Source organism: Aethalodelphis obliquidens, unplaced genomic scaffold, assembly GCF_003676395.1.
Source record: "Aethalodelphis obliquidens isolate GAN/ISIS:26980383/991018 unplaced genomic scaffold, ASM367639v1 scaffold6, whole genome shotgun sequence".
Lineage (NCBI taxonomy): Eukaryota > Metazoa > Chordata > Mammalia > Artiodactyla > Delphinidae > Aethalodelphis > Aethalodelphis obliquidens.
In genome coordinates this window covers 18,443,015-18,460,763 of record NW_020837950.1, presented here as the reverse complement: position 1 = coordinate 18,460,763, position 17,749 = coordinate 18,443,015, and the positions used below count along the sequence as shown (strand labels likewise).

Here is a 17,749-nt window from a genome sequence, read left to right as displayed (position 1 = left end):
ATTCTGACTCAGGGCCCTTTCTGGTGGCGGCGCAACTGCTCAGCCAAGATGGAGTCTAGCGAGGAGGCTTCTGGGATGTTGGTAGGGCATGTGGACTGGCGTCTCCTCTCTCCTTTTGACCTTTCCTGTATTCTTCTGGTTGCCAGTGGCTTGTTAGTTCCATGTTCCTTACCAGGATCTCCTGTCATAAAATAACTCATGCAAATTGTTACTGCCTTTGCCTCACCAGGGAGAGTGGTTTAGGTCAGTGTTTCCCCTAACAACTCCCCCCTGAGAGACTTCATAATCAAGATACTTCTTGGTTTGGCTTCCCTGGTGGTGTAGTGGTTAAGAATCCACCTGCTAATGCAGAGGACATGGGTTCGAGCCCTGGTCCGGGAAGATCCCACATGCCACGGAGCAACTAAGCCCATGCGCCACCACTACTGAGCCTGTGCTCTAGAGCTGGAGAGGCACAACTACTGAAGCCTGAATGCCTAGAGCCTGCACACTGCAACAAGAGAAGCCACCGCAATAAGAAGCCTGTGCCCTGCAACGAAGAGTAACCCCTGCTTGCTGCAACTAGAGAAAGCCCACATGCAGCAATGAAGACCCAACATAGCCAAAAATAAAATAAATAAATTTACATATTTTAAAAAACGTAAAAAAAAAAGATACTTCTTGGGAATTGGGGCGGAGGTCTCTTTCTTCCATAACTACTTCCTGCTGAGGGTGGGTGTAGTCCTGCCTCATGGAGAAGTCTCTCTCCACTTGATCAAAATTTGGGGTGAGGGCTACAAGATGTGTGAATTTCAGCAATACAAGGACTTGTCTGAAATCACACCCATAGTGTCACCTAGTTATTTCCTTGGATGATTGAACCATATCTACTCCATTTTGACTTTTAATTGTAATTTTCTCCTTAATAGCCAAAGCAGATGTCACCATTAATGATGTTAGTATTTCTCTAGGTATGAGAACATGGAAGAGTTTGGGCTCATAAAATCTCCTGAAAATATCTCACTCTCTGAAGGCCTGTTCTACTGGGTTTTCTCAGAGCACAGGGTGTCTCATTCCTGATCTCCACCCTGAATCCCTTTCAGGAGGTGTTGAAGGTCAGTGGCAGCAGTGGCCATTGACTTAATACTTGCAGAGGCAGATGACAATTTTCAGTTGGCAGAGCCCCTTCAGGGTCATGAATTTGACTATAGTTTTGGGGTGCGTTTCATGACCATTTCATCCCACTGTGCTAGGAATGCTTATTTCCAGGTCTGGCAAAGATTTCACTGACAGGCCACTCAATGTGCTGCTATTATTGGACTAGGCCTTACGAGTAGGCAAAATGTCTCAGGATCACCTGTCTAATCTAGTCTCTTATGGTCCAGGAAAATATTCCCTCTTGTTGCTTCTTCCCATATCTAGACTTACACTATTACCATCATTAATCTTACATGGAACATATCATCATTTTATCCAAGGCTCAGTCACACATTTGGTAATGCAAGAAACAACAATTTTGTAAAACAGGCAATATAAAAAAACAATATAGCTAGCAGATTAATAAGATCATAAGCAAGAATATAAGTCAAGAACTTCCATTAGGTGCAGCCTAGTATATCCCACGTTGTCTGACTTAGTCTGTTCTGTACCAATCCTTATCTTTAAGAAAAATTATATATTGGCATTTTCTATAAGGCACCCAACCCAGTTTCCTAGTATTACTAGACTGACTATCCTTAGTATTATTTAATTGTTCCCAACATAGAGATGCCTTTAAACTTAAATTACCATAGCCTGGTATTAACTACATAAATCCATCCCATGATTGTGAGAGGTCTTGTTCCTTGGTTAAAACTTTGCTTGTTGCTCTGATTGAGCTTGAGTAATTGAAGAAAACTCATATTTATGGGCAGGGTCAGAGCAGGCATTATTAATTGGCCAGGTGAGGGGATTCTACCTAGTAATATCAATAGCTACCTGAACATGACTATAATTTTTCTTCTAAAGTAAATTTCCTCAGGGCCAAACAATAAGAGCCTTGGAGTGGAGAAATTCACCAAGGTAACCCTGAAGTACTAGACACAGGTAACTGGCCACAAAACCAACAATTGGATTGATTTTAAAACTAGCATAGGATCGTGCTCATGACAGGAAAACATTTGATTTATATGCAAGGGTCCAAGAAGTCAAGAAAACATTATAAATGATCATACAAGTCAGGTAGAGGATCTTGGGCAAGCTGTCTACTTCTGATGTTGTCTTCTTCTCATCCTACTGTGAGTGTAGTTTCTCCTCTGAGCGTTGTTTTAAGGTGAGTTTGAGGCCAGCTGTCCTTTCTACAGGCCAGTCCAGTGCAGGGGCCTTTGTGAGCGGAAATTAATCCAAGAGTCAATTTCCTTCAGTTTCACTGTGCATGAGCTAGTTAAAAGTACCTGACAAGGGTCCTTTGGTCCAAGTTGGAGATAGTTTTTTAAATTATGTCTTTTCTAGTATGCATAATCCCGCGGTTGTAGGTCGTGGGGCATCTGATCTTCATCCAAAGATAGATTACTAAAATAATCTTCAGAAACAAACTTAGAAAGTCTTTCAATTAACCTTTACATTAATATAACATAACAAGAAAGAACTATCTGGGAGGTGAGTCTTAGTAAATACAGATCTCTGTTAACAAAACTGGGTTTTAACATTCTTTGAAACATAATATTTTTCTCTCTAAAATTACCCTCTTTTCTACCAAAAGTAACAAAATTAAGACTAATTTGTTTGCAAAATAAGTCTGGTCTCAATAATTGGCCTGATGATTTATATAACTGTAATTGATCATATAGACGTTTTACTCACTGAAACTCTTTGGACTTTTAAAAGACCTCTCAGGGCTAGGAAAGTCACACCAAGGGCTTCTCACAGATTTTTGCATAACAGATGCAGATGAATTCCTCCCTTTTGATGTCTCCAAAATACCTTGGGATTTCTGTACCTGCTAGTGTGGTAGCCTTCCTAATTTATCTGACAAAGCTCCTGGGAACCTAAGAGTTTCCAATCTCTGGAGAGAGCAGATAGAGAGAAAAAGATAAATGCTTCAATTCTGCTTACAAAGTATAATTTACCAAATTTCTGTAAGGCACAATGAGTTTGAGGGGAAGGTTTCCACATACCTGGAAAAAACAGATTTAAACTGGTAATTTTTCAGATAGAAGTCATAAAAATTATAACATATTCACCAGTTCACTCAGTCCTATGTAACTAATCCTTTTTGTTTACACCTTTATGAAACCATCAGTTTTTTCATTAGAAATCTTCAGTTTCTTACCCAGTTCAGCATTATGGTCTGAAAGTCAGAAACTTGTATTTATTCTAAAGTCCTTTTTATAAATCTTCTTGAAGAAGAAGCATTTTTGCAAAGGCATTAGAGTGAAACTGTAACTGTCTATAATGAAAAAAGACTTAAGAAGGCACATTTAAATCTGATTACAATGCAACTGACAAAGAAACTTTGTTACTGCTGTTACATACAACACTTTAAGATAATAACTAGAATTATGACTGATAACATTTTACCAGGACACATCGGAATTTCAGGAACTCCATATAATTTCTAGGATATCTATATTAGTAACATTTACCATACTAGATAACCTAAGAAAATTTATTACTCATTTGACAATACTTCCCATGTAATTTAACTACCAAATGAACCTAATTAGTTTAATATTTCTCTTTGAGTTGTTTCAGGGGCTTTTTGAAACATCCCAAAGTTATCTAGAGGTCAAAAGGACTTCATTATAATTTGATTTAGGAAGTTTTGTCAATAAAATATCAAAAAGGCTTTTGAACACTCAGTCAGATAGAATGAGAGGTCACTATGAAATAATAGTTATTCATTTAACCGAAGTAACAATAACTATTTCAAAGGCAAATACAGAACAGATCACTTAAAAGGTAAAGAAACTTGAAATCTGTTATCAAACACAGTTCAACATTTTAAGAAATCTTGTCCCCCTAAGAGAGAGAAAAGCCAAATTCAAGTTTTGCAACTGCTTACTTTTAAAATTCCGTTACTCAATTAAATTTATTGTGAACTTAGTCAATCCTGACCATGCACAGAACTCTTTTCTCGGGGTCCACTTTCCACAAACATTTTTATCACTTTCTGTATCCATCACTTTATTTTTCCATCCAGAAACAGCCACCTGTAAGTAAGACCTACTTCCTTTTCCCTTAATAAAATGCAATTCCATTCCTTACCTTCTTTACTAAAAATACACATCCTCTTTTCCTTAAGCAACCATGAACTATCCTTTATATCAACACTCTGTAGATTGGTAAACATAAATCCAAATAATTTCTTGAAAAATGTGCTTTCTTATAGAAAATATCTCAGTGTGGCACCAAACATATCTATTAATAGTTCTAAACCTTTTGTTTCTCTGTAAAAGGAAGCCAATGCTCAGTAATTAATGGTTCAGTATGTTATTTTATTCCTAAAAAGTTTACCCAAAGCTCTTATCTCATTTGCATTTTCCTTCCTTAAAAGTTTCTTCACATTGAGTTACTTTCCTTGCTGACAAACTTGCAGCAGATATAAAAAGATCTTATTTAACTTCTATTAAACCTAGGTACAATAAAAGTATTATACTTAATGTTGGTGACTCTAAAGATGTCTATATTAATTAGATCAACAAACTTAAACATTTATACCAGGTATTAATTTAATACTGAATATTTCCCAGTTCATTTAGCTTAATTCCTCTTGTATTTAGAATTGTTTGATTTTTTAAGCACTTACTTTTCTTTAAGCCTGTTAAATAGAGCTCATTTACAAGTTAACCTCAGCAATATTATCCAAAGACAGAGACATAGACTGAGACATACATATATCTAGACAGACACAATGAGAGATTCAGCTTCATTTTATAAACTTAGTCATGAATCAGATATCACAATATAAAATTCACTAGTTTATAAATAACAATTTGAATAAGTAAAATTTTTAAAGGCTTCTTCCCATTTTTTCCTGAATCTCAGGAATTAGAGATGGCCTAGTTAAGTGTTCCTGAGCGCCCTGGTCTCAAGGCACAAGGAGAGAAAATCTAGTTCTCCTAGTAGGACTTGTTCCATCAGAATCAGAACTGTGAAAAGACCTTTGATCAAGCTTGCTTTTACTAACTGTATATGCAAAAACAACTAGTTTTCAAACCAGTTTTCAAGAGTTTTACCTAAACCAACTTTCTCTGGAGTCTAAACAATATGGTGACCACACAAGGTTATCCCATTTCACAAGGCAGAATGGCCATCACAAATCACAACACAGAACACAAAGTATAAAACACACACAGGTCTGGCCGTCCTAATCAGACAGTCCCTTAAATACAAGATTGAAGTCTCTCAGAAAACCTCCTACAGAGACACAGGACTTCAGATCTGAGTAATAACAGAGTAAGTGGTAATATCTCAGGTCTTCAAAGATTTCAAAGGGAGGAAAGGAGGCCAGGTTGAAAGAAGAGGGGAAGGAGAGGGGACAAAACGGGTGGCCTTACAGATGTCTCTTCCACCTGCAGCTGCCCAGGACTTTTCCCTGGGCTTCCAGGAAGGGAGGAAGGGAACTCAGTCCTACCAGAAACCAGAAAGCATATACCAGACCAAAACCAGAATTTGAGTTCTCTGCCCACTGGAGGTGATCAGGCTCCTACACTCAGATCAGGCTGAGGCCCTTCAACCAGACTCCTGCATCCAGGACCAGGACAGAAGAAAAAAAGGAGGGGTTGTATACTGTCCTCCTCCTTGTGAGTGTGAGCTGGCTTTATTGACTGGCTTTTAATTAATAGATTTTGGCTGAAAGGATGGGATGTCAATTATGAGATCATATAATAAAAAGACTGTGGCTTCCCTTTTAGGGGCTCTCTCTTGCTCTCTTGCCCGTTTACTTCATGGCCATCCACCTGCCATTTTATAAGCAGCTTTTGATTGAAACTGGAAGCAGAATCTAGCTGAGAGAACTCTTGAGATACCTTCAACCTCAGCCAATAGCTTAACTGCAGATTCTTGAGAGATCAGAGACAGAGCCACCCAGCTAAGCTGCACCCAGATTCCTGACCAACAGAAACTATGAAGTATCAAATGTTCTTTTTTTTTTTTTTTTTTTTTTTTAAGAATAAGATCAGGGTGATTTTTATGCAGCCATAGATAACTAATACAGATTTTGGTACCTAGAATTGGGATGCTCCCCTAACCTCTATGTAGAAATGGCATTGGAACCAGGCAGTAAATATTGAGGGAGTTTTGTGAAGGCTTACAGGGCATCAAACACACTGCTCACAGAATTTAAGATGTTGAAGGAGCCTGTGGATGAGTAGGGAAAATATTACTAAAAACTGAAGAAAAGGCAATCATTGTTATAGTGGGAGAAATTTAATAAACACTGCCATTTGCACTTATGCAGAAAGCAAAACTTATGCCTAATAATCTAGACAATCTACTTAAGGAGATTTCAAAGCCCATTGTGGTAGATGCTGTTTGGTTTATTCTTATTATTTAGGGTAAAACGTGAAAGGAAAGAAATAAGTTGAGAGAATACTGCTAAAAAAAGAATCTGGAACTTGATGGCTTTGAAAAAAAAAAGTGCTAAAATTCAGTGCTAAAATTTAAAAAAGTCTCCAGCAAAGATCAAATCCAGGGCACTATGAGGAAAATACGGTATAAAGCTGAAGCTAGAGGTGTGACTGTAAAATCTTTTATTAGGATCTCAGAAAGATCAAAGGTGGTGCCTCAGAGTACTGTTCAGTCACATAAAAGGCCCTTTAAAGAGATTAATGGTGTGCTACAAAGATACTCTCAATCAAACAATAGGGACTCTATGAATTCTAAAGGGGTTGCCCTTCAGCCTCTCAACAGGAATCAAAAGTAGAGATAGACTTCTATCTGAGAGATTTGTCTAATAGAGTGAACCCCAAGAAGATTTATAAAAGACCCACAACGTCCCTTAAACACTTATTTATATACAGAAACATCACCACCCAATTGAACTGAAAAAAAGGCATTTGGGACCCCCAAAACTTCTACAGTCAGAATGCAGGCTGGGAAAACTACTCAGTGTCAAATGCATCTTTTTATGAGAAAGAAAAAATGGTTCTGAGAGCAAAACCAATAACTCAGAAAGCAGGGTGAGCTCGGAAGCCAATCTTCACTCAATCCAGCCTGGAGATAAATAAAGCTCTACTGTTGTTGGACTACAGCCTCACAAGATACTCTGAGCAAGAGGCACCTAGTCAAGTCACACTGGATTTCTGAACCACAAAAACCAAGACAATAAAAGTGTGTTGTTATAAGTGGTTAAGTTTTGGAGTGATAAATTATTGGTAGAGATGGGGAGAGATGGACATTTAGCAATACATTTGTGTAGTTATGAGCTTATAGGGGAAGCAAGAGTATTGGTCAGATTGGTCTTGGTTAAGAGATGTGGTATTTGTTTCCTGAGATGAGAGGAATATAGACTATTATTAATTTGGAGGTTGAGTTTGAGATTATACTTTGTTGATTATATTTTCCTGAGAAAATAGGAGATAAAGCCCTTCTGCTTAAACAATTAATTTGACATTGAGTAAAAGAAATTTGAAGGGAATTTGGGAATGATCAAACTACAGACAAGAGGAATAATTGTCAGGAAGTGCTAATGGCAAGACAGAAATTAGGGCTAATATATTTGCATTGCAGGATGGGTAGGATAGAGGCATCAGGATGAATGATTTAGGTACAGTTTCAGAGAGATAAGATGATTTACTTGACCTATAGTCTGAGTAGAAAACTCATGAAGAAGAGGGGGCAAAATATTGCCAAACAAATATTGAAGTGGTGCATCATGGGTCTTACTGTAGAAAAGAAAATGCATAAAACCAAAAGGTCTCAGTAGACTATGAGAAAATGGTATGACCTAATATCTGACCTATTTGGATTCAGAGCATAGGAAAAAGAGAATATGACTGAAAAATGCAATTTGGAAGTTCAAGTGTTTTGAGTTTGACGTACATGGTCTAGCCATCACAGTGCATGATTATGAAGAGAGGAAGCGCACTTCACTGATGCAGTGTTACACGAGGCATAGTTTTTTTTGCGTTAAGGCAGGGATGATTAGAGATTAGAGAGATGTGCCAAAATTCTATGGAGGGATGACTAATCCCAGAGTTTAAAAAAATATGTAGATTTTTTTAATGTAAAATATGTAGATTGAGGGTATTTTATCTTTCCTGTGAATTTACAGAGAAGTATATTCCTAGGACAATAATTATAAGTATGAATAAAAAATAATGAGGCTGGGCTTCCCTGGTGGCGCAGTGGTTGAGAATCCGCCTGCTGATGCAAGGGACACGGGTTCGTGCCCCGGTCTGGGAAGATCCCACATACCGCAGAGCGGCTGGGCCCGTGAGCCGTGGCCGCTGAGCTTGCACATCCGGAGCCTGTGCTCCACAACAGGAGAGGCCACAACAGTGAGAGGTCTGCGTACCACAAAAAAAAAAAAAAAAAAAATGAGGTTGTCGAGATGCTAAAATATCCACATTTCATAATACTTCCTAGGCCTGAAGAAATAATAATAAAATAATTTTGTGTCACACATGACAGTGGTTTGTTATAAAACAAACAAAAAATTATCTCTATGCTGTATCTTTTATTCTAGTATATTTTGAAAAATTGTTTGACACCTTTTATCGTAAACACAATAGAGATGTAGAATTGGAAAATTAAAAAAATTACAAAATGAAGAATTTACATACAACGGTATCACCTATTATCTCCTCATTCACAGATAAAATTATCTTGATATTATGAAATATTTTTCTTTTAGCCTTTTATTCATTCACAAACTTAAACCCAGAAGTGCACATATATATACAAATTGTTATTATATCCATAAATGCAGTTTGATATCCTTCTTTAAATGATCATAGTACTGACATTTAAAATATTAAATTAATGATTTAATTAAATTATATCACTGATATTTTCCTACAGTTTAGACACTTCTTTTAATAATTTCTGGGCTTCCCTGGTGGCGCAGTGGTTGAGAGTTTGCCTGCCAATGCAGGGGACACGGGTTCATGGCCCGGTCCGGGAAGATCCCACATGCCGCAGAGCGGCTGGGCCCGTGAGCCATGGCCACTGAGCCTGCGCGTCCGGAGCCTGTGCTACACAACGGGAGAGGCCACAGCAGTGAGAGGCCTGCATACCGCAAAAAAAAAATTCTAAATATTTTATCATACAGGCTTATCCTAATTTACTTAACTATTTTCTTATTTTATCAGAAATATAGATGTTTCTATTTTTTTTTAATTGAGGGTAATGTAACGAACGTCCTAAATCACACATCTTTAGGTGCATTACTATCCTTTTAGGTTAAATAGTGGAAATGTGTTAGATTTTAGGATACAGTTTTTTTAAGACTGAAGATAAGATATATGCTGCCAAATTGGTGTTATAAAAGGTTTTTTTTTCTCAATAAAATTTGTACAATCTTCAGCTTTGTAATAGTGAAGCTTTTTTTTCCCAACTTGACATGACCTTTATTGAGTATTAGAGTATATATAGAAGCTGTGTTATCTGGTGTCGTAATGATCAGTGGTTTTCAGTTAAATAGGACAAAAAAAAACAGTTAAAATGGGAATCATAGGTAAATAAATTGAGTTTGTTATATCATATTTGGAAATACAGTATACCAGTTGTCTTCATGTCTAACTCTGGGACTTGACTTCTTCAAGGCAGGCTGTTGGAAACAGAAGATAAGTGTGAACAATAGGAACCCTACAAGCATATACAGGAATTCACCTAAGGATTGGAGGCCATGTCAGTTCTTACTAAGTTTAACCTTGATGATGTGGGTGTCCTTCAGGAGAAGCTGGCATCCTTCATCTTGGAGCTAACCCCACCCTTGACTCAAGAGTCAGAATCTGAAGGAGGATCAAAGAACATCTGGAACAGCTGTAGGATCAGCAGCAACCCCATGCTGACAAGGTAAGCGTCAAATGACTGACAATTTGAGTCAGCTATAAAAGTACCTGATGACACTGACCCAAACTTCTGAGCATAAAAAAATATATATATATGGCTGCTGCTTTACTTCAATCCTCTAAACCTAGTGCACAAATGTCTCTTGTGGGCTACCTTAACCAGAAACATACTGGAAAGGGAACTCTGAGGAACCAAGTACAACCTGGCACTCCATTGACACTTTACAAAGCCACCATATACAATCAAGGTCTTTTCTTTGAGATTATTATTATGTTCTTAACATCATTACTTTCTTGAATGAAGCACATTTTCTTTGACTTCTATTTCTGATGTAAGGGAAGTGAGTACTTAAGAACCCTTTAAAAATAATTTGAATGCAGAATCTTGTTAGACTTTTATATATGCATATAATGTATATGCATTATATATATATATATATATATCCCCAAATTTTATCTATTTTTGTCTCCTCCCAAAATGAGAGCAATGATTTTTTTTTTAATTTGACATCATTAGATTACATAAAATTACTTAATTTTGTTTTCAGAGAAACAACAATACTGTTTCTTTTTCATTCACATTTTATAAGCATGTCTGATTGTTAAATAAATGAACCAATTATAAGAAAATGTGCCACCAGTTTAAACAGATTTGGGAACAATAGAATGTTGTTAAGTACCCAACTCTTTTGGTGGGAGGAGAAGTTCATGACCATAATTGAGAGAAACCTACTAATCACTAATTTTCAGGCTGCCTTGGGCAACCACGGTCAATATATTTTATGGATGAAAAGGGGACATCCTAGTGTGTTGTGCCTGTTAAACAGAGATCTGTCAAGAAAACAACTCCAAATTTATACCAACTTCCATAACATATATACAGACTTTTTCTAAAAAATACATATGCATATTTAGACATACATATATAAATACACACAGATATATGCATGTAGATAGATACATAGATACATTCATAGAAAATTAAAAAGGCCCTGGACTGTATCCATAACTATTTGCAGTAGTATGCTGGAGCTGTCTCATACTGGCTTACAAAAGCCAACTGTGTGCATCTTTCCCCAAATCCCCATAAGTCACATCATGTTGGTAGCTTGAAATAAGGCATAGTGGAAATATATACACTATGAAATTGACAAACACTATAAATAGGGATTTGGGGGGTGGTCATTGCAGGGGAAAAGTCAGTTCTCAAAATTTTAGCAGCACACAACTTGTTATACATATATGTGCACACACACCCACATGCATGCACACACCCAACTATTTTAGAACAACTGCAAAATACATGAAACAATTCAGTATTTTAAAGTCTCCTCTGGTAAACTATATTTAATTGTTTCTAAGATATAGATTTTTTGTGTTTTATATCTCTGAAGTTTATTTATGATCTATAATTGATTTTATTTTATAATTGTAATTGGTTAGAGCTTCTTTTCCCCTTGATGTTATAAATATAATGGTATGACTTATGATCAGCAGTGTCATTTGTTTGATGTCTTCTATGCAATGAGACACAAGTAGTGTATGGTTAATCACTATATTTTTGCTGAATTTTTAGTTTGTTTCCAGTTTTTCACAATTACCAATGATGCTATAAATGATATATCATTAGTACACATTTCTTTTATAGTCTGCAGCCGGGGACCCACCGATAAGGTGCAGATGGTGGCAGCAGCTGCTGTAGTCGACTTGAGCATAAGTAACTCAGGGCCCTGAGACTCCCAACACAGGATTCCATTCAGAGTCAGGTGAGAAAGGAACTTAGAGCTGAAGGAACTCTGAATGGGAGGCTGGAGGCCCCAGGCACCAACATGGTGCTCGAGCCCAAAGAATCCTCTACCCATGGCTGAGCCTGGAGTGTACTTCACCTGCCCACTCACAGGGATCACTGTGAGGAAGGACCAGAGGGATGCCCACATCAAATGGATCATTCTCTCTACACTTCTTCACTGACCCAGTAATTGTGCAACAGGGTGAAGCTGGGTATGGACACAATCGCCAATACCTGGACAATATCCTTCTGCATCCAGAGGAGAAGTACCAGGAGATCAAGCTATAGAACAAGGTGTTTCAGGAATGCATTTACAGCCTGGAAAGGACCCATAAGTTTTTGAGGCTGGTGGCTTCCAGAAGGCGATGCTTCCAGCTTCCAATCAAGAGTGCCCTGAAGAGTTCTGCATGCTGAGCAAGGCTGCCCTGTTCCAGCCCTGGAAATTGGAGAGGCACCAGGAGCAGCTGCTGCACCCAGAGCCGGTGTGGAGCACTGACCCACAGCGCTGGACCTTCCCGTGCTCACCCCTGGCCTCTCAGTTCTACCTGCTGGGTCTTCTTCAACCTCACAGCAGAGAAGATCAAGTCAGAGCAGAGGCTCAGGTTTGAGGCTAAGGAGGGGCTGAGCGTGGTGTGCACCAAGGCAGTGCAGAAGGAGGAGCTAGAGAGATGCAAAATACACCTACATGCTGCTATGAGTCAGCTCCCCAGACCACTGCCTCCTCCAGTGGACCTTCTAAGATCACGGCACATCAGGGAGCTCACGGTACTGCGTGAATTCATCCTGGAGGCCTTGCAGAGTGACTGGCTGCATTGGAGCTGCTGGTTTCCAGAGCACACAAGTTATTGGAGGACGGGAACCTGGCCTTGAAAGAGTGTTGGCTGATGCCCTCAGCCCTCCTGACTTTCATGTGGGGGTGGCCTTTCTAGAGGACTTCAAGGCTGTGGGCGCCGAGCAGAAGTCCTGTATCCTTAAACCTGAGCTCCTGTCAGCCATGGAGAAAATCTCTTGAAATAAAAGCAGGGTTGGCTTGACACACCCCAAAAAATTTTATATATATATATATATATATATATATATATATATATATATATATATTCATTATGAGACCATAACTGAAGGATAGATTTAAGCAAGTAGACAGATTGAAAGAAGTAGAATTAGTAGTTCAAGGGCATTTCCATTTTAAATCTTGTCAGATAATGCCAGTTTTACAGTCTCAAAAAAAGATTATCAGACGCTATTGCAACAGTGGGTATTAGCATCATATTTAATTTCTACACAAAACTTTATTGTTTTACTGAATATTTATTTCTTACTATAGTAAGCACTGAAAAAGATTGTTGGACAAGGAAGAATCAAGTTTACCTTATTTTAGGCAGTGATGGACAACATACAAGCTAAATAAATAAGAATATATATCATGTACAAAAAGAAAATAATTAAAATAAGGTCTTACAATTTAGAGTGAGATAGTGGCTAACTTAAATTGCTGGGCTCCTAGAAAGGAGCCAATGAAGCAAAGATCAGAGGAGGAATATTTTTGGTTTGAACTCACTGAGACAGTATCCATGTTAAAGATGTGACAAGAAGGCCAGTGTGGCTGAAACATAGTGGAAAAGTGGGAGAATAATATAGTGCAACGTGAGATCAGAAAGGTAAATATGAACAAGATCAGGATAACAAGTTTGAATTTTATTCTAAAGGTAAGAAAGCCATTGGAAATGTTTTATACAAAGTATAATATAGGCATTTAAATTATCACCCTGGCTGCTAAGCAAAGGAAGGGTAATAGGAAATCAAAAGTGGAAAAAAGAAAATACAATTAAAATGTATATTAGCTTGGGCTGCCATAACAAAGTGCTGTAGACTGGGTGGCTTAAACAACAGAGATTTATTTCTCAAAGTTCTAGGGGCTGAGAAATGCAAGATTAGTTGCCAGCATGGTCTGGTTCTGGTGAGAGCTCTCTGTGGCTTGCAGACAGCCCTCTTCTGGCTGTTTCTTTATCTGGATGAGAGAGGAGAGAGAGACCAACTTCTCTGGTGTCTCTTCTTATAAGGACACTAATCCCATTATGAGGGCTCCACCCTCATGATATCTTCTAAACCAAATTATCTCCCAAAGACCTCATCACTAAATATCATTACATTGAGGGTTAGGGCTTCAAAATATGACTGGGACAGGATAAGTGTGGGAGTGGGGTGAAGGGACCAAACAGAATTCAGTCCCTTAGCATTGAAAACAATTGAAAGAGTTTAGGTGAGAACAGATGGTGACTCAGACCAAGACCATATGAAAGGCAGAGAGAAGTAGGAATCTCTCTGAAAGTGGTTCTATTCTAATGGTAGCTTTAAGAAGAGTCACTAATGCTAGAGTTAAAAAAGGGATTGTGATGTGAGGAAATTAAATTATTCAAGCATAGCTCCAAGATGTTTGGCTTGAGTGATGGAAAATGGTGCCATTTGCGAATATGGAAGACGTAGTAAGAGTAGATTTAGAGAATTATCAATATTTCTGCTATGGCCAAGTTACCTTTAAGCTACTGAAAGGGGTCAAAATTGCAATATCAATTAAATAGTTGAATTTATGAGTTTATATTTTTCTGGAAAAGATGAGATTGGAGATACAGTCTGAGGAAACCGCATATAGATAGCATTTAATATTAGGCAATTGGATAGAATCACTAAGGAAATGTATAGATAAGTAGAATGTTCAAGACTGAGCCAAGATCAAATAATAATATTCAGAAGTTGAGCAGATGACTAAGTACCAAAATCAGATATTAAGGGAGGCTGATAGAGAAAGAAAAATAAGGAGTCAGGAAGCCAAGAGAAGGAAGTATTTAAAGGATGAAGCTGGGGTCCACAATCTTGACAGTTTAAATGGAGTGCTGTCAGTGGAAGACTTTTGGAATAAATCATAAATCGAATATGGGGTGGGGAAATGAGGATGCCACATATGGACAATTATTTAAATAATTTCAGCTAAGAAGTAGAGTGGAAAAAATAGGGTCAAAGCTGAAGGGAAACATAAGGCCAGAAGATATTTTTATCTTAATTGGAGATTCTAGTACATATTTGTATGCTGATGGAAATTATGGCATGGAGGGGGAGAAATCAAGAATGCATGAGAGAGAATAATCGGAGGGCATAAACTGAGAAGGCAAAAATAGATTTGATCAAGAGTTCAGGCAAAACAGATGTTGTTGACAGGAGCAGGAGCACAAATCTGTAGTAAAAGAGCTGAAAGCAGAGGATATATATATATAGATGAAAGTAAGCTGGTAGATTGGGTGTGAGGATGATGAGAGACTTCCCAAATGATATTCATATAGTACCTTTTCATAATTGCAGAGAGTTTCATTGTACAGCACTAATCTGCACAATTTTTACCATCTTAAAATTACAGAAATATATTCTTCTCTTTCCAGAAATGTACATTTTACATATTTTTCTATTTTAAACCTGAAAAATGTTTTTTATACTTGGTGTACATTAAATATCTAACTTGATTTTTTCCCCCAATAATTAGCCAGTTATCTTTAAGGCGTGTTAAAACCACTTCTTTTCCCCACTACATTAAAATTCAATGTTATTATATACAATGTCACTTTTTTTATATGAATATTTTGCATTCTATAGCATATATGAAATACATAAATATATTTATATATTAACATCTGCTGTTAGGTTTCAAATCTTTTGCACTTGATTATTCACTTTTCTTTATGTCTATGATATGTTTTTTTATTATTATTTTGGACTTATGGTACAGTATGGCATGTATCCTATCATTCATTCCTTTATTCAAAAAGGTATTAACTTTTCTGCTATATTTTTCTTTACTGATGAAAATTTCAAGAAGTTAGCTGTGTTCCAATGTATGTTTCATATATTTTAGAATAATCATGTTTATTGGAATTTAATTATGTTATAAATTAATTTGAAAATATTGCCATTTTGGGTATGATATATTCCTTAATGTATTAGGAAATTCTATATGATTAAAATTTTTATAATAATTCTTTCACTTATAAATCCATCATAGTTCATCCTTAAGTTTTTAAAAGTTGTTATTCCCATAATAAACATTATATTATTCATTAATTTTTTTTATTATGTGTTTGTTTTCTATGCAACCAAAATACTACATGTAGGTGGAGTCAAGATGGTGGTGTGGGAAGATGTGGGGTTTACGTCTCCCCACAAATAGGAATGCTGCAGAACAATGGTGGGGGACCTCAAAAACCAAGAGGTTGAGAGGAACCCCCAAGCAAACCAGTAGGATGTGTGGGGACTGAAGGAGGAAGAGAAGTGGAGGTGAACAGGACTGGAGCCCCTGAGGGGTGGCTGAGGGGGTGAGGGGTTCTTATGCCTGGAGGGACCCTCAGGGGCTCAGATCAGGGGGGAGCATGCCCAGCATATCCTTTGCCAAGTTGGCCGGGGAAGTCTGCCCAGCTCTGGGCCATGTCCTATGCCCTCAGAGACCCGCTCTGGGCTGTGTTGGTCCTGGGAGCATAGGAGGGAGGGCAGGGCAGAACAGAAGAAGCAGGTGGGAGAGGGCCTCCAGGATCAGAGGAGCAGTAGAAGGAGCAGAGGGCGTTTGACTTACCCACTCGAGCCCGGGTACCTACTGAGCTCTCAGCCTGGTCCCCCACTGTCCAAAGCCCCATCCAGGCCACGTGGTTCTGGGGGCATAGGAGGGAGGCGGGGGGAGAGCAGGAGAAGCAGGTGGAGGGGCCCTCCAGGATGGGAGGAGCAGAAGAGGAGCGGAGGACATTTGCAGGGAAGTCTGCTGAGCTCCCAGGCTGGGTCCCCCTGCCCTCCAAACCCCCCTCCAGACCACATAGGTCCTGGGGACATAGGAGGGAGGCTGGAGGAGAGCAGGAGAGGCAGGAAGGAGGGGCCCTCTGGGACCAGAGGAACAGGAGAGGAGCAGAGGGCGTTTGCCCAACCCACTCAGCTAGAGAAGCCTGCTGGGCCCCCAGGTGGGGTCTTCTACTCTCTGAGACCAGAGGCAGGAGGCACACCTGGACCCCTTCTGTTCCACTGATCCTAAGCCCAATGCCCCCACACACCCCAGGGCCTTTTCCAGCCCTGTGGGTCCTAAGCATAGGTTCTGTCCACCACCCAAACATCACCCTGCTTAGGCCCTGCCCTTCACAGCCAAGACCTTTTCCACCTTTCTTTTTTTTTCTCCTCCTCTTTTTTTACTATTGTGATTCTGTTTTACCTTCTGATTGTTGTTTCATCTATATTTTTATTTGTATATTCTTTCTAAAATATCTGTTAGTTTCCTAGTCTAATTTTATTTTTTACTTTGTTATTGTTCTCCTTTATTTATTTATTTATTTTTTGCCTCCCACATGGCTTGTGGGATCTTGGTTCATGAGCTAGAGGTTAAGCTGAAGACCCTGTGGTGGGAGCTCTGAATCCAAACCACTGGACTAACAGAGAAACTCAGACCCCAGGGAATATTCATCGGAATGAGGTCTCCCAATGGTCCTCATCTCGGCACCAAGACTCTGCTCTACCTAACAGTCTACAAACTCCAGTGTTGGAAGCCTCAGGCCAAACAACTAGTAAAACAGGAACACAATCCCACTCATCAAAAAAAAGAAAAAAAAAGAAAAAAAGAAATGGCAAAAAATATGTCACAGATGAAGGGGAAAGGTAAAAACCTACAAAACCAAATAAATGAAGAAGAAATAAGCAATCTACTGAAAAAGAATTCAGAGTAATGATAGTAAAGATGATCCAAATCTCTGAAATAGAATGGAGGTATGGATTGAGAAAATACAAGAAATGTTTAACAAAGATCTAGAAGAACTAAAGAACAAAGAAGTAGAGATGAACAACACAATACCTGAAATGAAAAATACACTAGAAGGAATCAATAAAAGAATAACTGAGGCAGAAGAGCAAATAAGTGAGCTGGAAGACAAACTGGTAGAAATAACTGCCAAGGAGTAGAATAAAGAAAAAA

General features: G+C 38.4%; 1 pseudogene; it reads left to right on the top strand.

The window, feature by feature from the left end:
- The first annotated feature begins 9,808 nt into the window (after positions 1–9,808).
- LOC113619240 (UBX domain-containing protein 6 pseudogene) lies at positions 9,809–12,775 on the top strand (annotated as a pseudogene).
- Positions 12,776–17,749: the final 4,974 nt, after the last annotated feature.